At 42.6% G+C, this 21,754-nt stretch overlaps 1 protein-coding gene across 2 annotated transcripts in view; it reads right to left on the reverse strand.

The window, feature by feature from the left end:
- tab2 (TGF-beta activated kinase 1 (MAP3K7) binding protein 2) overlaps nucleotides 1–18,124 on the reverse strand; it is a 48,021-nt gene extending 29,897 nt beyond the window's left edge. The window contains exon 1 of one of the 2 annotated variants that reach the window (XM_062411122.1): nucleotides 17,763–18,124. The gene's annotated coding sequence lies outside the window, so the exon portion shown is untranslated. The remainder of the gene's footprint in view (nucleotides 1–17,762) is intronic. The other variant, XM_062411121.1, reaches the window with a different exon arrangement.
- Between the last annotated feature and the right edge of the window lie 3,630 nt (nucleotides 18,125–21,754).

Here is a 21,754-nt window from a genome sequence, read left to right on the forward strand (position 1 = left end):
ACAGACTGTGGGAGAAATGATGAAGGACAGATCAGCCTCTGTATGGCATTTACAAATAGCATCAAATAAGACTCCCCACTAATAAGAATTTAGTGGGGAGGAGGCGAAGCGAGATTTGACGTCAAATCTCTGTTTGTCCCTATTCTCCTCTTACTCTCTTCTTCCGACAATGATTCATTGATGGAAAAACCTGTCAGTAATCTGAATGTCTTTAATTTACTATCTAGGGCAGTAGGGCTTTGTCTTAATGGCCAAATGTATTGACATGCAGAGCGTGAAAGCGTGGCACATGGAACACCAATTATCGCAGTTTATTTGGAATGCGTCTATCATGGACTTTAATATCACGATGACGATAGATTTTCGATTTATCGTGCAGACTCTAAACTACGACTATATACACAGTTTACATGCAATCTAAAGTATCTGTGTCAAATTAAGTCTCATACCTAGTAAAGACTCAGAGATACATTTTATGTATAGTAAAACAAAAATGGATTGCCAGTTTCATGACCATTTACACCTGCATTAAAATGTATTTGTTTTTTCCAGTCTGGACTGAAATGGGCAAAATATGAAAAGATGGAAGTAAAGTTTTAAAAGAACACAAGTGGGATTGTGATCCTATCAGCCATCCACCTCCACAGGTTGTCCTGGTATTCAAATCTGTCCTGAGCGATCAGATCCAGGATAGTACTAAGTGCAGATGTCTACAACTATGTGGGTTTGAATATGACTATTTGAAAGTTGCTGCTACACAGGAAGCAGCAATTAGTCAGTAAACATACCAAGCACTCCTCTTAGTCCTCAGCTATGAACAGCAGTCAAGACACTTGTTGATGGAGCTGAGACGAGACCAACTTGTTGCTTTCACTTTGGTCAAACAACAGTATACAAGGCAAATGTGGTGATTCATAGCACAACTGGCTTCTTATTCTTTCCCTCAAATAGAAAACAAATATAACATAGCTTTACAGATAGCAGGATGTGTGGAGAGCTGAACAGAATGATGAGATCTCAATTAAATACCAAAATCAGATTAAAATCATCTGTATACAAAAACATTAGAATCCCAGGTGTAAATGGATTCATATATTTTCTCTATGACTTTGTTAACATACACAAAAGTATGACAGTCATTATTGGCTTTTTGAAGTAAGCAGTGAAACATTCGTGGGTGGTGGTCTTCACATGCAACCAAAAATCTGTGAAATGCAACTTAACATTGTCCTTATGTGTCTATGTTAAGGCATTAACGATTCTGGAACCCAAACGATACGATGGTTAACTAAGGTTATGGTAACGCTGGGCACACAAGCAAGCACGCACTACTGACAGATCCAGTAAAACAATGTATGGTCCAAACATGATGATAAGACCCAAATTAACTCTGTAAGCAAACAGCGTGGGGCTGTGCAAGGCTTCCTGGGTGTCTGCCTTGGTGGAGCTGTGGGCGGCAAGTGTGCACTGTGACAGTCCCTGGGTCTGTGCCCTGGCACCATGCATGGCTCCCTGTGTGCCTGCGCCATTGACTCGCCATTGTACTGTTTGCACTGATCAGAAATGAACTTGGCTTGATCATGTTCCAGGGGGGATTCACATGTTCTTGCTCTCTCACTCTTTATCTAATATGTACTCTCTCTTTCACTCTTACAAATGTACACATATTCTCTCTATCCAGATGCACTCACAGCTGGCAAAATTTAGCAAAAATTGTATTAATGTGAATCTTACCTGGTAGTACCGATGTAATCTGGCCGGTACCCTCTAAATTCAGAGTTCAGTACCAAATCCTAATCCTGTGCCAAATGTTAAAATCTTCTGGCTCTGTAACAAAAAGAGCAGTTTTTGATACAGGGCCAATCTATTTTACTTATTTTCATGGTTGTGTGTGGATAATTTGTATAAATGTACTATTCATTAAGACATTTTTTAGACTGAATTTCTTTAGGATTAAAAGTAAATTTCTCCTTGCTCTGTACTTGTATGCAATGCACTGCCTAGTGGTGCAGGCACCACTAGGCAGTGCATTGCATGGCGCACCGCCATGTTCACTACATATTACTATTCCGTGGTGCTTATTATTATGGGTGCCTAGTGGTGCCTGCACCACTAGGCACCCATAATTATATTATTGTCATACATATTACTATTCCGTGGTGCTTATTATTCTTATATCTTCTTCCGTCTTTATTTCGGCGTGCTTCTCCTCCCACAAATTTTGACGCACATTCACGAGACCTGGAAATAAACCTGCGGAATTACGTTGAATAGTGTGCTATTACTTTTATAAGAAATTCGTCCAACAGTTCGCTCAAAGATCGCGATAACGCGACCAAAAACGACGAATTGGACTCAAGGTCTCTCGCCCTAAAGAGCGAGAGTGCGAAAATGACCTGTTTTGAGGTACCCCGGGTGCACTAAAACTGCTCTCAAATCCCTAAACGAAGGTCCTCAGACATGATTTTTAGATATTTGAGGTGGTGAGATTGTTTCCTTCGCAGACATGTCACTCTCAAATCTCTCGGACCTTTGCTTATATACGCATCGAAAAATCGAGGAATTATTTCCGGATCCTTCTCCAATTGGAGCCCCATTTTAATTCTCTAAATGATTTTTCTGAAAAGATTAAAACTGAAAAATAAAACGTAAATCGCCCCCACGGCTCCATTTCTCAGCTCTCACGAATAAAAATATATCTGGTTGTAGTGTAAACTCTTGTGATTCTCAAAATGTTTTCATTTTCCAGATAGGACTTATAGTTTTTGAGTAACAAGTTTTTGTTTGATGACAGCGCTAGAGTGTGGAAAGATGTCTCTTCCATTAAAAGTAATGATGGAGAAGGAGGAGAATTTATGAAATGAGAAGTACGTTTCTAAACTGCTCATACGGCCTCATTTTTTTACTTCCATCAATAATATAGATATGTACTTGTTCGTCCAAGTCTCGTTATTCTCACGGTGTTTTCATTTCACGGATAGGAGTTATAGTTTTTGAATTAGAGCATTTTGTTCGGGACGTTCTCCAGAGGGCTGATGTCTCCCTCTCTCACGCCGCACCTGGCGTAATCAGCGAGCCACACACGCAGAGGGAAGGGGGCCAAAGGGGGAACAGGGGACAGTCAAATCTATTTTTAGACTTCACAGGTGTTAATCAACACAGCAGGTAGTGCATTCAGAGGAGCAGAGGGACAGTAACTCAAAATGGCGTGTTCCAGTACCAATGTTGGTAAGATACAAACATTGAGTTTTTTTCTTTGTCTTTCAGGGGGGAACTGTTGAATTCTTTAAATAATCAACTGTCAATGATATCTTAAGTCAATGTCTTCATTTTCCAGATAGGACTTATAGTTTTTGAGTTACAAGTATTTGTTTGGTGGAGATTTATGAAATGAGAAGTACGTTTCTAAACTGCTCATGCAGCCTAATTTTTTTACTCTAAACAATAATATAGATATGTACTTGTTCGTCCAAGCCTTGTAATTCTTACGGTGTTTTCATTTCACGGGTAGGAGTTATAGATTTTGTATTAGAGCATTTTGTTCGTGACGTTCTCCTGAGGTCTGATGTCTCCCTCTCATTCCCCACACCTGGCGTAATCAGGGACTCACACACGCAGAGGGAGGGGGGACAGTCAGATCTATTTATAGAATACTTCACGGGTGTTGATCAACACTGTAGGTGCTGCAGTCAGTAGAGCAGAGGGACAGTGACCCAGAGGTGTCCAGTTGAAGTCCCAGTGTGGGCGGGGCTTAAATTGTTTTTTTTATTTTCATCGTCTTTCAGGGGGTAACTGTTGTAGTGCAATGTGATTGGCTCTTGATCAGATTCCTGTATTAGTGTGTATGAAGTGATAGTGATAGCGCCACCTGGTGGTCGTTGTGAAAATGAAGTTTTAGCATCGCCCCCAAAATTCTGTCACATGATCAGAGCCCTGTCCTGAAGAGGTAAATGAGTGTGTATGCAGTGTTAGTGATGGTGCCACCTACTGATCAAGTCTCTCTCTCTCTCTTAAACCAGTCTCCCTCTCTCTCTCTCTCTGGGTCTTACTATCTCTCTCTTAAAGCAGCCAGTCTGTCTCTCTCTCTCTCTTTTTTTATACTAGCCATTCTCCCTCTCTGGGTCTCTCCTTCTCTGGGTCTGTCTATCGCTCTCTTAAAGCAGCCAGTCTCCCTCTCTCTCTCTCAAATTGAGACAGTCTGTCTCTCCTCCCCAAAAAACAAAAAGTCTCTTTTCGACCCGGACGCAGAAGGCACCCATTTCGAAATTTCTCGGCAGGAGGAATTTTCTAGTTAATTGCTATCATTTCTGGGACAATTTGTGGTCCAACTATTGTGTTATTCTGTTAGGCCTATCTTAATATTTTTAACTATGCAAAAAGTGAGAAGTTTCCTTTCACAGTTTACAGCTTTATTTCCCTGAGAATGTCTTTGATATTCAAGCAAAATTGGTATTGTACAATGATAAGTAGGATAAGCCATGTATGCAACTGGATGTTGGCATTTAAGTAAGATAAGCCTTCTATGAGACTAATTTTCAATAGCCACCATACAGGAATCAACATTGCCAGTATGCTGTATTGTGGTAACCATAGTAACAGTAAACATCATTGACGCATGTGCAAAGAGCACACATTATAAGTAACCAGAGTATTTGTATTTTTCGACCAAAACTGGAATAAGCCTGAAATCCGCAACACTTGTGTGCGTGAAAACACAGTCTATGTCTCACCATCAAAAGGAGCCAGTTTACAGTAAACTGAACAAAAACAAATCTACTTATAATTCAAACATTACCACTACTCAGAGGTGTAATTACATCTTTCATAGAAACTATGTTTGTTATAATATGCTGCTGGTTTTTGCACCCCCCCAAATGTGAAAAAACTAACTGAGGTGTTTCTCAGAGCAATGCATGATGAGAGGAAGTGTAAAGGCCTCAGTATGCTTCTCCGAGTCCGTTGTGGACTGACGGACGGACGGATCGGACGGACTATTTTTGATTTATAGTTCTACGAGCCTTTTTGTTGTGAAAACAATTCACCGCCCAAACAGTAGATGGCGCAACTGAAGTCGAGCTTAGAGAAGCCTACCTCATGAGGTATATAGAAGAAGTCCACGCTGGTTTATTTACGTCCTCCCGGCTCCTCACACACAGTGAACGATGGCAACTAACAGAAAAAGGATGTTGATGACGCGACAGTTTTTGCTGAATAAAGTGACACCCAGGGGGTCAACATTTTTGTGTTATCGTGTCTTAACGCAGCGGTTCCCCGGTCTTGTTTCCAAACTGCGTTGCTAATTCAACAGCTGCAACAGCTTGAAGCTACACGGAGGCAGCTAGCTTCCCCCCAGCTTCCACACACAGTCAGCAGGGACACCCGATACTAACTACTACCAAGTGTTTGCTTCTAACCTGACGGTGTTTGAGAAACAGTGTCATGACAGCCGTGGGATTAAAGTCAGCGGGTTTTTGGGCTGTTCCCACCGCAGTTAGCATGGTGGCTAGCCCACTAGCCCCGTTATGAAAGTTCGTTATAACCGTATGTGACCGTACACACATGCCGTAAGTGCTCTAACCAGCCACCGTCAGCCGGACAACGCCGCTGGCTTAACACACTTGTCACATTAATCATAGAGTCGTAGTTGTGATCTTGGTTTATTGTGATGTAGGGAATGGAACAGGAAGTTTCCATTCCGAAATGCTGGCGTTAGCGGACCAATCACAGCCAAGGGCTATCCGTGGGCTCTCCGCCATTTCGACGTGTAGTTAGAAAAATGAGAGCTGCACGAAAAGCTCTCCGAGGAGCCGCGGAGAGGCCCGGAGAGGGCGTTCCACGTTGGAGAAGGCGGTCCTATCTGTCCGTGTCCGTCAAAACGGAGAAGCATACATTGGCCTTGAGTGTCACACACACAGACACAAACACACGCACGCATGCACACGCTATGGTCAGCATTGCTGTGAAGAGCAAAGAGGCCAAAGATGACCACTGAACCATCTTCATCCACCAGGGGGTACATTCAAATATCAGCAGTGCAGTTACACATCCGATCAGTGGAAATGTGGATGGAAGAGAAAGTAAATGATAACTGAATGGGTACTTATACCTGTTTGTCAGAGCTGAAAAGCACTGGTCTGCTCTGCAGGTGGGTTTTAGGAAAAGTCGCATCAAGCCAATTTGAAATCTGAGGTATGTTTTCTGCTTGAAAATTCAAGACAGCTATTAACTTGTGCGGAAGAATGTGACACAGCTGGCTAGTTTTTATTAATAAACCAAGATGGTGATAAAATTAACTTTTAACAATCATTTTTAAATGATAAATGTAAAATTGCTCATGTAGAATCTTGCTTTATGTGAAAATAAACCACACTGCAAACAGGACAACAGGAACTAAACAAGTTTTGTGTGGACTCAGCTAGTTGTATGCCAATCTGATGCTGTTGTGAGTGACAACACATTTTCTTGTCACTCAGAAGTAAGATCAACCTAATCCTACAGTTCTCCAGCTTTTATTGTCCAATAAATCACATAATGGCGAAAAATCGAGAATAACACTGATACCGCGAACAAAGTCAAAGTGTCTCAAGAGCTGCACTGCTGTCTTTCCAAACATGCCTGTTTAACACACCAGCAACTCTGGTTCCAATTAGTATAAATGGTACATCCAAAGGGAGTCGGCAGAAGAGCTCCGCTATACTCCTTTAATTGATAGTTTCCCTACTATCCTATTTCATAGTTGGGTTTCAGTAAAAGAAACTTGAAAAACACTTCATTAGCATGAAATGCTCCTCTTTAATTATTCCACTGCGTTTCACTCTGATTTACAAGTGCTGTTACACAGGATGTCTATTCATCTCATCTCATTTTCATCCGCTTATCCGGGGTCGGGTCGCGGGGGGAGCAGCTCAAGCAGGGGGCCCCAGACTTCCCTTTCCCGGGCCACATTGACCAACTCTGACGGGGGGATCCCGAGGCGTTCCCAGGCCAGTGTTGAGATATAATCTCTCCACCTAGTCCTGGGTCTTCCCCGAGGTCTCCTCCCCACTGGACGTGCCTGAAACACCTCCCAAGGAAGGCGCCCAGTGGGCATCCTTACCAGATGCCCGAACCACCTCAGCTGACTCCTTTCTAAGTGAAGGAGCAGCAGCTCTAATCCGAGTTCCTCACGGATGGCTGAGCTTCTCACCCTATCCCTAAGGGAGACGCCAGCCACCCTTCTGAGAAAACTCATCTCGGCCGCTTGTACCCGTGATCTCGTCCTTTCGGTCATCACCCAGCCCTCATGACCATAGGTGAGGATAGGAACGAAGATCGACCGGTAGATCGAGAGCTTTGCCTTGCGGCTCAGCTCTCTTTTCGTTACAACGGTGCGGTAAAGCGAACGCAATACCGCACCGTTGTAACGAAATGTCTATTTTGAGATGATTTATTTAGTGGACCTATTCACCAGTCATTAAACTTTGGTAATATTGTAGCCTTATCTCCAAACCTAGGCTAATGAATAATAATGTTAGCAATTTAAGTTTGTAATTATTCATTCATACACATAACTGAAATGGGAACATTACGGTTTTCTTGCATTCATCATTGAAAATAAGAGTTACTGCAAACAAAAGGCTTCCATCAAGTTTTAAAGATTAATATTAAATAAAAAAATATGTAACCTCCAATTCACAAATGAAGAATAGTATTATAATGGCATTTAGTCTAACATTGTAAAATATCTGCCAGTGAATAGAGTAAATTATCTCTGTCATTCTGTTGCAAAAGCATTAGATGAAATCGACATGATGCATGATTTGGATTTCAGGTGTTTGTGAAAAATCAGGTTGTGACAGGTCTGTGTAGCCTTTTGCACATTTGTGCTGAATACATACAATTACAACCTAAACGTGTCTGTTCAGTGCAGCAAAGCAGCGACACATCAAAGAGTAGCGGGGTCAAATAAGATGATGAGGAAAGCTGAAGGGTAAGGCAGTCAATTTGGAGTCCAAGTGAAAAGTTAAAGCACCTTTCAAAGATAGATCAAAGTAAGTGCACAAAAGACTTTGGGTCGATACGTCTTTCAATGATTTTATCTTTTACATTGGTATTGTGTGAGTGTATTACCCCGTAGGAAAATTTCCTCATTTTGCCATCCCTAGTTCAGTGTTAAAAAGCAGAGCCAGCATAATGAAATGACTATTAAATGGCAAACTGGCAATATAGCTGGGTGACTGATGAAAAAAAAATGGATGAATGCAAAAAGTAAAGCTTTAAAGTTTTAAGGTATTAATCAACCCAAGTAGCTTGTGGTCTGCTCTGCTTGTGACAGAGGAGGTTTCAGTTTAGAGAAGCTGGGGCAGTTACTTTACAGGAAAAGAAAAGCATCAGAGAAGACACCCAGAGGCCAGGTCAAGGGCACAGAGATGGGGGAGGGTTATGCACACCCAGTCTTGTATAGGATGTGGTTCTTCATTCCTCTCCTGTTTACTGATGCAGTTATCAAGAGAGAGGTTGCAGAGTATGTAATAGGATTCAAATGTATGACAACAGAGGGCCATCAAAGTGGAACTGATGTGCACAGATTAACAATAACTATTAACAGAGATTCCTGAAGCAACATTTACCTGAATGGCATTGTGTTGAAAAAAACTTCTCCTTCATTTAATCTGATGTTTTCAGTACTATGAACATTTGATCTTCACCTACAACTGTAGATCTACAAATTGTAAGCCAATAGTCTGAAAAATCTGGCTACAGCGATGCAGAGAACACAAAAATTGTATCTTTGAAACAGTACAGCCGTTTTCAGACATGACCAGCGGATAAAGTTCGGAGAAGTTTGCTTTTCACACATGAACAACGCATCGGGAGGTTCTTTGCACTGACACACTTATTCAGGGGGGCTGGTTGAGCCAGGGGCAGCAGGCACAGGCAGGAAGCAAAGTAGGGCTGCCGTGATAAGTCAACGTCATCCATAAAAAAATAAGATACGTCGGTTTAAAATATTGATCGACGGATTTCCAGCATATTTTATTGTATGAATTAACCTTTTCGATTTCAAAAACATTTAATTTCAATTCATTATAACTAATGTTCTTTTTCAATATCCCTCTGTAACGCCTGGTTTACTGGGGATGCTGAAGCGCAACTCCATTCTCAAGCGCGCAGGCGACTGGCTGTTCACACAGGACGCGCATTTCTCAGTACCGCCCAGCCCGCAATTCTGCTTTCTCCGCTTGTTGTTGTATGTAACCCGTTCAATGTACTGCTTTGGGGGTAATGATAATGGTCTTCATAGCCCCCCTCTTCATGAAATGGTAAATTTGATTTTTTGGAGGAAAATGTATGTTTCGATTAATCAACTAATTTGTCAAATAGTCGACAGATTTATCGATAGAAAAATAGTCGTTAGTGGCAGCCCTAAAGCAAAGTATTAATTCTGTTGCATTGATCACAGATACTTCATCGTCTCTTATGAACTCTCTAGACATGTTTGTCTCTGTTTGCTCTGTGTGTGGCACTGCTTCTTCATTGCAAGATATATTGCTTTATTTTTGCGTCTGCCGTTTCGAAGACATCAACCCTCATGCAGTTAATCCAGCAAAGGAACTCCTGATGTTTTCTGACATGGAATTCTCCCAACTTTAGGCTTTATACTAGAGGGCCAGGCGGAGAAAGTCTGCAGATAATCCAGAGGCTCTAACTCGAACATTTGCGTTCACACATGTTACTCCTACGGAGAAAGTGCGGAGAATCTCTGGAGTTCAGTGCATGTCTGAAAGCAGCCCATGCTTCACCACAGTCCATCAACATATGCAAACACCTTATTGATGGCTTCCAAGACTTCAAACTTCCAATGTTTAGAAGGGCCATTTCCTCAGAGGAGGGGCCATGTTTTAATGTTAACGCATCCAAAAAATACAATATTGTAATACATGCAGAAAGATCTTTTTTTTTAGTCAATTTTTCTTTAAATGTTCTCCAAAACCTCTCCAATCAACTTCAACCTTGGCAGGTGTATTTCTTGGTTCCCTAGAATGTGCGGTGTAAACTGTCAAGTGTTCCGGACGAGCGGATGTCCCATTAGCCCTATAATTTAGCAGTGCAACTCACTAACAGATACAGTCTGTTCAGGCAAAAGGTACTAAGACCTACGTTAATCTGTCCAGAAAGTAAAAAGAAAACTGTCTGTGGCACTACTCTTTATTTTCCAGAATCAAGTAGGAGACAGGAAAACAGTAAACATGTGTCGAGTAGCGCTGTGCGCTGCACCAACTGAGTCAAACCAAAAGGTGCGCGCAGCCAGCCTCCTCCAGCTCTACATACATTTAATAAGTTCATAAAGTCTGTGGTTTTACTCAGACTAAGCCGGTGCACACATATTGCACAAATAAGCTCATCTCCTAAGCATTTTATCAGTTTAAAAAGGCAGAATTTACCTGCACAACAGATGTTCACAAACACAACAGTGTCAGCGTGTAGTAATATGATTGTTGCCAAATATGACAAAGCAGGGTGAAAAAACTCAAAAAATGAGGGGTATAGCGGTTATCCTCCAACCATGAGGTCGGCGGTTATATCCTCTGCCTTCCCCATCTGCATGCTGAATTGTCCTTGGGCAAGACTGAGTTTATACATCTGTCCGATCACACTGTGTGTGTATGTCAGTATGTGTGTGGGGATGTGAGAGCAAGAGAAAGAAAAAGGCAAGCGGGACAGCTGATGAATGCGCTGCTCTGATGAAAGATTTAACTCATTAACAGTATCGATCATTATGTGATGATCAGTGTTGATATTGTGGCGAAAAACCAATCAACATTTCAACTGTAGCAAGTCAGAGACGTTAGCAGAGCGAGACAGAGAGACACAGTCTGTGTGCATCGCTCTGTCAAATCTCTGTTTTAAAATTCTGTGTTTTCTCTCTATTCTCTTCTTCCAACAATGATTGACTGACGAATTACCCGTCAATGATCTGAATGTTTTTAAAATATTTTATTATCCAGGGCAGCAGGGCTCGATCTAATTGGCCAACTATATTGACATGCAGAGTGTGAATGCGTGGGGCATGAAACACCATTTATAGCAGTTGTTGCCATCGTTTGTGATACATCTATGGCGCACATTGCTATGGCAATGACGCTAGATTTTCGCTATTAACGTGCAGCCCTTGTGTTGAGTATTACATACAGTGGCTTAGTGCAATGGGAGCACCTCTGTCTTTTACGTCAATCCATATCTTTATAATCTAAACCCTTGACAGTTTTCTCAGTCTTTACCTAATCTTCATGTATCTTCATTTCCTTATCAGAATTAGGTAACCTGTACATTGCTGACGCATTTATGTAATTTGTCACTTTGACATTTAAAACTTGGCTTGTCCTCACATATGCTAAACATAAGTCTCTCTTGTGGATGAGTGTAAAATATTGTGTCCATAGCAGAGGGTATCTGTATTGTCTGGTAAATAAAAAATGAGCAAGGAGTCCTTAGTTACACTCTTAGTCATGACTGCTCATTTTCAACTTGAGTAATTTCAGTATAAAAAAATATAAACATTGATGCTTGAATTTTTTTTGGTGACTTAATGTTTGTAATTTTAAACCGTTGGCAAGCATGCTGTAAATCAGTCTGGAGTAAAGTACATATACATTTTCCAATTCATCCAGATTCTGATTCAAATGATCCAGTATCGATTCTTGAAACCCCCAAATCTTTCATCACAGTTGTGCTCGCTCAGTAATCATGCACATCTGCTACAAATGATATGTGCATGCAACGTTTACTTGATGCAAGTGGTTCAGTTACGGCTGAATAACGTGAAAAAGTTCTGTTCTGTGGAAACCAAGTTAATAAAATATGCACAGATAGGTTATTGTAAGTTGAAATTTAACAGATGAAAGTTTGCTATAATATACACAGCTCCTTGACTATTGGTCTGTGTTTGCTGAAGACATATTATCCCAAGGCTACGAGATATGACACCGTGGAAGTCAACTCAACTGTGTGTGTATTCAACTTTATTCAGTGTCTCCCTGCTGTGTAGCTAATACTAGCTAACAGCTGTCTGCACATATCAGGCTGATGTCTTGTCAACACAAACAGTGCAGATGAATATGTGAACTGACTATTAGTTTCTGTCCTGTCTGTGCTCTAAGTGATCATTAAATCTCATGTTTGTACGGGACATGTATTTTTTAAAGCATGCATTTATTCCATTAATTTCTCAGCCAGTTTTATATAAAAAATTACCTCGCCCAGAAGTGTTTTAGCTCTGTATCAGTTTCAATTTCTACCCATACTTACGCATATGAACACTCACATGCACTGGCCATACACATGCCGGTGTTTCACTAGAAGGCATGCGCCAGCAGGTGTACACATATTACACAAATAAGCTCATCTCCTAAGCATTTTATCAGTTTAAAAGTCACAATTTACCTGCACACAGATGTTCACATACACAACAGTGTCAGCGACGCTTGTAATTGATTACTAAAGTTGCATTTTACACTGGTAGCCAGGGCCAATGCCCGTTGTTTACTTCCAGAAGAGGGTCATGTGATAGGAGCCTGACAAATCAGCAAAAGCGGCGGCATGACTGAAAAGACCCAATCAGCAAACAATGCCGTAGTGGTTGTCTACAGCACAGTTTGCCCATCCAGGCGTATCTGTTGCAGAGTTGATACGTTTTCAAATGAAAATGTAGTAATATGATTGTTGCCAAACATGACAAAGCAAGGTGATAAAACTGGAAAAATGAGGGGTACAGCGGTTATCCTCCAACCATGAGGTCGGCGGTTATATCCTCTGCCTTCCCCATATGCATGCCGAAGTGTCCTCGAGCAAGATACTCACCCCTTTAATGGCCCCTCATATACATTGAATGGACTAGTTGTAAGTCACTTTGGATAAAAACATCTGCCAAATGACAGGTAATGATCATGATGATTAGTCTTAAGACAACCTTCTTTAAGCGGGTCTACCTGCGTTTAAAAAACATGCATACATTTACTAATTTGAGTGTAAAAAGGGTAGTAGTGACCAGGTGATTGAGAAAGTCAGGCATGCACAAATACCCAGATATTGCAGAGGTTGGCTTGCATGTATAAAGAGGCCAGAAACACACAATTCTCAAAGAATGTTAATGCTGTGTATCTTCAATGTGTTAATGGATAATGATAAAACGATAATTTGTCAAAGCCGCCAGCTTCAAAGTTCATCAAGTTCTTCTGTCTCGGTGTAGCAAAATATTACTTAATACAACTTTATTTAATCAAACTAAGACTTTACAACTATAAAGTTCTGCAGATACACAAACTTAAAATAAACTTCTGCAAGTGTCATAAAGGTGGATAATTTGTGAAGCCCCTGCAAACGTTGAAAGCCCACAAAAAACACACTGCAAAGGGACCAAGCACTGGGAAGGTAACAGTTAGAGGTAGGGCTGCTCGATTATTTAAAAAAATCATAATCACGATCACGATTATTTTGGACAATATCGAAATCACGATTATTAATTTGCCCTTATTCTGAAGTCTATGCTTATTTTTTAAATGTCTGGACCGGAGGTACCTGTCACTTCCGGTTCCGGTAAATCGAAATGTCCCCATCTGCCCCCCACTACAAGCACACAGACAAAGAAAGAAAGAGAGGGGTGGGGGATGGCTATTGTTAGGATTTCAAATTCTAGCTGGTATTTGGGTCTGACTGAAACTATTTGCAACTAAAGGGGGGGGAAGCATGATCAGTTTGAACCGGATATAAGGTCTTTATTCAAATGATTTATAAATAACCCTTGTGCATATTGTTAATAATGAATCTTATAATTGTTCTGAATTCTAACTTTTGGTATTAAACCATTATTCCCTTAGACTCATCCAAATATATTTCAAGCAGCTGTCTGATTAAGTTCTGGAGGTCGGACAGAGTGACTTTGTTGACATTGTTTTGTCTCGTTGTTTTGGTTTCGAGGATCCTAATGTTTACATCAACAGGACATTGTTTGAATATAGCAGGAACATCATATTCCTTTCTCCAATGGCCTACATGGCATCATGTCACAGAGAGCGGCTTCTTGTCACTTCCTGGATTTCTGTGCCAAGAGGCGTGGACATGCCTGTGCACCAACAAGGGAGAACCAAATTGATTTGCGGTGACTCCCCTTCAATCTTTCATAACCAATCATATTATATCTACTGTTATAACTATATCAAACCCCTTTTGTTCGGGGCCATTATTAACTACCTATTGCTAACTTAATTAGCCTAGGCTGTGATAATTGTCCATAGCTATGTTGTTCAACTTTCATTGCATCTCAATAAATATTTAAATTGGACCAGTCCGGCTCTTCTCATATTTAGGATAAACCAACACGCCTGACACTATGTGGACCATCATCATTTACCCCCAAACCCCGACATTGAACGCGTTACATACAACAAAAAGCGGAGAATCGCGGGTACCCGGTGAACAGCCAGGCGGCTGCACGCTGGAGAATGGACGCGGTGCGGCCTCTACATTGTGTGGTGCTGCTGCTCGTCGGATTCTTTGAATCCGAAGTGTTCCCATACAGGACAACTTTTCTACCCTTTTTGTCGATCAAACAGGGCTGCCCTCCCTCTGTCATTTTCCACTCGCGCTGTTTTTTAAATACCGCCGGTCACCACTTCAAAGCTGCTTGAGAGTGAGAACCAGTCAGCTGGGCCGCTGGATGCTTTTGGGAGAAGGACTGAATTGTGCATTCGCCTCTATTTCCTCTATTCCAAATAATCGTTTCAACTCGATTATAGTAGTTTGGAGATCGTTTGACCCAATAATCGTAATCAGGATTGAATTTCGATTGATCGACCAGCCCTTGTTAGAGGTGTAGTGGACTGTTGGGAACTTCAATGCATACAATTTAAAGCTAGAACTGAAGAGGACCATGAGCAGTATGTGTAATGGAGGACTCCATTCAAAGCGAAGAAGTCAGGAGAACTCAACAGGGGGAGGGGGCTCCAGTAAGAGTCTCTCTTCCTGACAGCCACAAACTGTAGTGGGGGAGGGTTAAAAACACCATGCCCTCTTCTGAAATGAACAGCTATGGGCATAATGTGATAGATCCTTCCCTCCCACCTTGAAGATTCTCATTTGGCATTATAGGGTTAAACTTGACACCCTTACTTTGAAAAAAAAAATAAAAATACGAACCTATATGGAGAGTTCGCTGAGCACAGAGCTGCCTGAGAGAATATAGATCAAGTTATACTCGCACACATTCAGAGGTTTTAGCCTCTTAAAGAGAATATGTTATGACAACCAAAAAAACTGAGAAAGTTACGCCAATCATATCCTGGGTTAAATTGGCTCTGCACTGTTGATCCAAACTACAAGCATTTGTGCTCCATCCACACACACTCGAAAGCAGCAATTATCCTTCCCTTTGTGAGTAAGGAACAAACTACACACCCCCACACTACGTTCTGTGATGACAAGTTGTGCACAACATTGCAAATAAAAAAAATAAGGAAACAGGTTTTTCAGGAAAGACTGTTCAAATGTTGGCACAGACATCACGACAACATGCCACAAACTCTGCTTCTTGTAAAAGCTCTCAGACCCAAGTGTTGCTTGTGCTTATTTATTGTAAGAAAGGACACAACTACTGAGCCTGCTTCTTTACCTCTATCAACAAACACTGAGGCAACTTAGGTAACACACTCAAAGTTTAGATCTGTAATCTGTGCATTAGTCATGTTGATTTAGTGGCATATGGCTAATGACATCCAAACAAAGCAATTAGCATCCTGCCATTCTGTATAAGCACAAGATCCTTGTCATACACACTCTAAGAAATCGTTGCTGAGTCTCCAAAGAGTGGCAAATCAGCAAGGCTTCCTAGCAACATATTTGCCCAGCTACAGGCACACATGGTTCCTGTTAGGAGTCTGCACCTATAAACAGTTGACCATGGCAGCTTATTGGTCAGGAAGTGCAATGTTGACTGCATGTCAAGAAAGGCACAAGCTGCTAATGAATGATATACACCCCTACAGTCTAGCAATGACACACAGTTTAGATTGGAGGTGTTTAGAGGCAGACAGAGAAATTATTGTGAGGGTAGAGAGTAAAACAAGAAGCCAGCATTATAAAAACCACAGTCAAGAAGTGCTACGAGTGCGTAATTTCTATTTGGGATTTCAGATTTGGGATTTCACAAGGACACTTCCATTTCTTAATTGCTGTTGTAAGAATAAAATACTGTGTATGAACATATGAACATAGGGCAATTACCGGCCAAAATGTCTGGTTGAGCCGACAGAGCAACAACCAACAATCTTCATAATTTGACTGAAGATGTTAATATGAAGACCATGATACGACATGGAGAAACACACCATCAACACATCCTGATACCAAGTGGAAAACCACAAATGGCCAATCACAATGATTTGCAATAGACTTTATTTCCACACTCTGCACGTAAATAATCTGACATGGTGTCACAATCAACCAGTTTGTGTTGCAATCACCATGATTAGATACGATTGGTAGAGCATGAAAATAACCCACACGTTAAAAACAAGGGAAATGGAAGAATGCACAGATCTTCTGCAAACCGGGAAAAGGTTTTTTAATAGGACTAGATTATGTTCCATCGAAGCTTTGAAACAACTTCCGTGTCTCGTGCAAGATCATAAGACATATGTTGCAGCCTGTGGCTCATCCCAGAACTTGTATGGTTGCTTCACAGACACAAAGAAACAGGACAGAGAAGACATTAACATATTAGGTCAGTTAAAATCAGGAAAAAGAGCTCTCATATAAACTATACAGAGAAAACAACTAAGGTGGCAGACATGTCTCCTTCATCAGTTTCAATCACTGATCATCGGATCCATGGGGGACAGAGAGAACAGGTGAAGGGACGCCCTCAACATCACACACACACACACACACACACACACACACACACACACACACACACACACACACACACACACACACACACACACACACACACACACACACACACACACACACACACACACACACACACACACACACACACACACACACACAGTTGTGAATAGTGTGTCCATTTAGTTTAATATTACAATCTAAGCCAATGTTCACGGTGGAAGCCCTATTTGCATTCCCTATGAAAAGGAGAGCAGAGCACCAGACCACCTAGCCTGCTAGGATACGACTCATAAGAAAGTTCCCATGTTACACAAAATAGCTGCATCGTTTTAGCAGAGGAACAAATGGCTGCCTGAAGTGGCTTTATTGTGACGCCTGGTAGAACTAACACGGTCTGTGCTGGAGCTTTAGTGGAGCTACAGTTTTGTGATTTAACGTTTCCATCCACCGCTGCTCCTGCGACGTTTCAACGAAGAGCTCAATGGAAAAATTAGCCCAACATGGGCTACACAACATGTAGCGTCAGTCAGCGTCACACTAAAATAAAAAGACCCAACACATCTATTCACACATACTAATGTTAAATCAGACTCGTGGTGGAAGTTTACGAACGTGTTTTAAACTTTAGACTGATTTGTAACTCGGTAGTCGAGAGCAGCCTCCAACACTAACTAAGTTAGCTAACTGAGCTAGCTGTCTGCTGTAGACAAAAACTTTTTCCACATCTAAGAACTTTTTCCCCTTAAACAGCATGGGGCCGTACACAGCGGCGCTGATCGTACAACACTTAAACACGCCAACATTTCTTAGTTACGTTATTAAAGCGGGTATCTCCTCCGTCGCTAACTCGCGAAGCCTAACTAAATGCCACTTACTTTGCTTCTTCCGCCGCCGCCGCTCCCCGGGCCGCCTTCAACACCCGAGACCGCCGCCGGACCTCCAGAGGGCCGCGGAGCTGGGAGAGGAGTAGCCGGGAGGGCTCCAGCTACTACCAGGCAGACGAAGAGCCAACTGCACCGAGGCCCCGGGCCTTGAGTGTCCTCGAAATAGCGCCAGGGGAGGGACACGGCGCCTCAGCCCTCCGCCGCTTGACAGAGACTCGGGAATACCTTTTTGACAGCTCCTCTTTTTCAGCCCCCCCTCCCCTCGACGGCCCTTCACTTTTCTCTTTTTCCTCACTTCCAGCAGATACGAATCAAAATACTGTCACAGAATATGGCGGCTGCATAAGCACGCTATTATCGCGAGAGTGATTTTTTCTTTTTTCACTTTCCCAAAGTTGTGCTGTGGGAGGGAGTCGAAACTTGTGAGTGAGCCGAGTTCTGCTGTGGATGGACGGTAAAGTGAGAAAGACACTGATGTGATGAGTTTCTGAGAGAAACCGGAGATTTTAGGAAGGACGGGTTGGTCAGACTTATAGATAGGGACAACAATCTGAATAATATATGTTTGTATCATATCTTATGGAGGGGTGGTGAAGTGTTTGAGTCAACCAAACTCTTCTGGAGTCTCAGGGATGAACAGCGTTTCATCCAATACAATTGATGTAAGAAAATAAACAAACTGAAATAAACACAAATGAAATGCCTCCATACTTCTCTGACTGTAAGTTCATGTTCAACGGCGCTGTGGCTATAATTATCTCTGAAATTATATTAACAGGACGATGTGCGACGCAGGATGATGTGCGCTGCAAGACGATGTGCGACATGTGCACTGCAGGATGATGTGCGCCACATGATGATGATATGCCCCGCAGGATGATGTGCGCGCCGATGTGCGCCCAAGGATGATATGCTGCAGAATAATGTGGGCCGCAGCAGGATGATGTGCGCCGCATGATGATGATATGCGCAGCAGAACTATGTGCGCTGCAGGATGATGTGCTGCGCAGGATAATGTGCACTGCAGGATGAAGTGCGCCACAGGACGATGTGCGCTGCACCATAATGTGTGCTGCAGGAGGATGTGCGCCGATGTGTGCCCCAGGATGATGTGTGCTGCAGGATGATGTGCCCCGCAGGATGATGTGCGCTGCACGATGATGTGCGCCACAGGACGATGTGTGCTGCAGGATGATGTGCACCGCACGATGAGGTGCGCAGAGATGATGTGTGATGATGATATGCGCCGCAGGATGATGTGCGCGCCGCTGTGCGCCCAAGGATGAAGTGCGCAGCAGAATGATGTGTGCTGCAGTAGGATGATGTGCGCCACACAATGATGTGAGCCGCATGATGAGGATATACGCCACAGGATAATGTGTGCAGCAGGATGATGTGAGCAGCAGGATGATGTGCGGTGATGATGATATGCACCGCAGGATGATGTGCGCTGCACAATGATGTGCGCTGATGTGCGCTGCAAGATGATGTGAGCCACAGAACTATGTGCGCTGCACGATAATGTGCTCAGCAGGGCGATTTGCGCAGCAGAATGATGTGCGCCACAGCAGGATGATGTGCGCCTCATGATGATGATATATGCTGCAGTATGATGTGCTGCAGGATGATGTGCACTGCAGGATGATGTGCCCCGCAGTATGATGTGCGCTGCACGATGATGTGCGCCACAGGACGATGTGTGCAGCAGGATGATGTTCGCCGCATGATGAGGTGCGCCGAGATGATGTGCGGTGATGATGATATGCGCTGCAGGATGATGTGCGCGCCGCTGTGCGCCCAAGGATGAAGTGCGCTGCAGAATGATGTGTGCTGCAGTAGGATGATGTGCGGCACACAATGATGTGAGCCGCATGATGATGATATACGCCACAGGATGATGTGCGCCCCAGGATGATATGCTGCAGAATGATGTGTGCAGCAGCACAATGATGTGCACTGCAGGATGAAGTGCGCCACAGGACAATGTGCTGCAGGATGATGTGCGCTGCATGATGATGTGCGCCACAGGATGATGTGCGCCACAGGACGATGTGTGCCGCAGGATGATGTGCGCTCCGCTGTGCGCCCCAGGATGAAGTGCGCCGCAGAATGATGTGTGCTGCAGCAGGATGATGTTTTAGATTAGATTAGATTAGAAAACTTTATTTATCCCAACATGGGCAATTTCGTTCACAGTTTCGAAATTGCCCATGTTGGGATAAATAAAGTTTTCTAATCTGATGTGCACCACACAATGATGTGAGCCGCATGATGAAGATATAAGCAGCAGGATGAGGTGCTTTGCATGATGATGTGCTGTGATGATTATATACGCCGCGCCGCAAGATGATATGCATGCCGATGTGCGCCCCAGGATGATATGCTGCAGAATTTTGTGTGCCGCAAAAAAACATCAGGAGGTAGTTTCTATCTGTTGGCTAGTGATTCACAATTAATCAGGCTTACCGGTCTGTAGCTGGAAGTTATGGTTGAGCCTTTAAATAAAAACTAATTCATGTTTTGGCTGGATGTCAGGACAATTCTGCTAAAGAGAGGAGATTTGAGTGTTCAAAGAATTCTGTTTGGTTGCAATCAGACATCAGGTTAGTTTTTTCCCTACTAGGCGGTCACCATCAACAGGTGTCCAATTTATTAGTGTTTCTACGACATACACATCGATGTATACCACTTCTGTTACTCACTGCCTCTGGATGCATTAAGCCACGCATGGGGTGAGGGAGAAAACAGATGCGTGTGGGAACCATCATGAAAAAGGATGCTGCGTTTGTTCTTCTTCTGTGAACACACACACACACACACACACACACACACACACACACACACACACACACACACACACACACACACACACACACACACACACACACACACACACACACACACACACACACACACACACACACACACACACACACACACACACACACACACACACACACACACCGGGAGCAGAAATCCCCTTCAGTGCTAGCAACAGACTGACTGCACAGGGCAGCCTCTTATCCTCTCTGACCAGCCCTTTCACAATATGAGTATTTATTACTTCAGACAATACCTGATATTGGGGTGGCGTGGGAGACAATGTTTCAAACAAAGCATGTCAGCAAACCTAGAATGAAAAAGGCCAGCAGCAGAATCCAAATTCTTAAGAACTTCCAGTAACTCAACCTTGTGAATAATGCTGTATTATATACTATATATTATATGCGCTCAAAGCACAGCATTCAAATGATTCAACATTTCACATTAATGCTACTACACCAAAGGTTAACAGCAGCAGTCTAAGAAAGCATACATAAAAACCTGCTGCTGCACTCGGCGGCTGTAATCAGCTACACTCCTAAGGCCTTTTGGAGGAACAAGGCCAGCCATCCACAGTCTTGGAATGGAAACAGGCCTGTTTCTCACAGTCTTAGGACAGCTTGTCATGGGTCAGCAGTTTAGATTTAGCTCTGCAGAGGGTCTCCAGTCCTTACTCCCCTCTTAAGCACACTTCTGTGCTTGTCCACTGGTCATCTTGAGCAGGTTATGCAGCCACTCCAGTGCTAACAACATCACACTGTTGTTTTTACAAGGGGCAATAGAGAGAGTAGGAAGTTGTTCTCAAGCTTCCAAAGGTGTCATATAAATGAAAAACAAAGTGCACTCATACAGATTACTAAATCATGTTTTATTATTGGAACCTTGAAAATGATTAAGAGAATAGCTCCTGCAGATTGACTTTTGATCCACAGATTTATTTTCAGTCCCAGCTGCACCTTGTAAGTTCAGAACGGTTTAAAGGAACAACTCAGTCATTCCCAGTGGTTGGGAACACAGAGAAATCATATATATCAGGTGGTATAGATTCAGATTTTGTTTGTCGGTTTGTGAATTCTAGGTGGACTCATGATACGTCGTCTAGTGGCTGTAAAGAGCCTCTAGGAAAATGTGCATTTATTTGACTGTTTGCTAAATATATT

The sequence above is a fragment of the Platichthys flesus genome, chromosome 18 (assembly GCF_949316205.1).
Source record: "Platichthys flesus chromosome 18, fPlaFle2.1, whole genome shotgun sequence".
NCBI classification, from domain to species: domain Eukaryota; kingdom Metazoa; phylum Chordata; class Actinopteri; order Pleuronectiformes; family Pleuronectidae; genus Platichthys; species Platichthys flesus.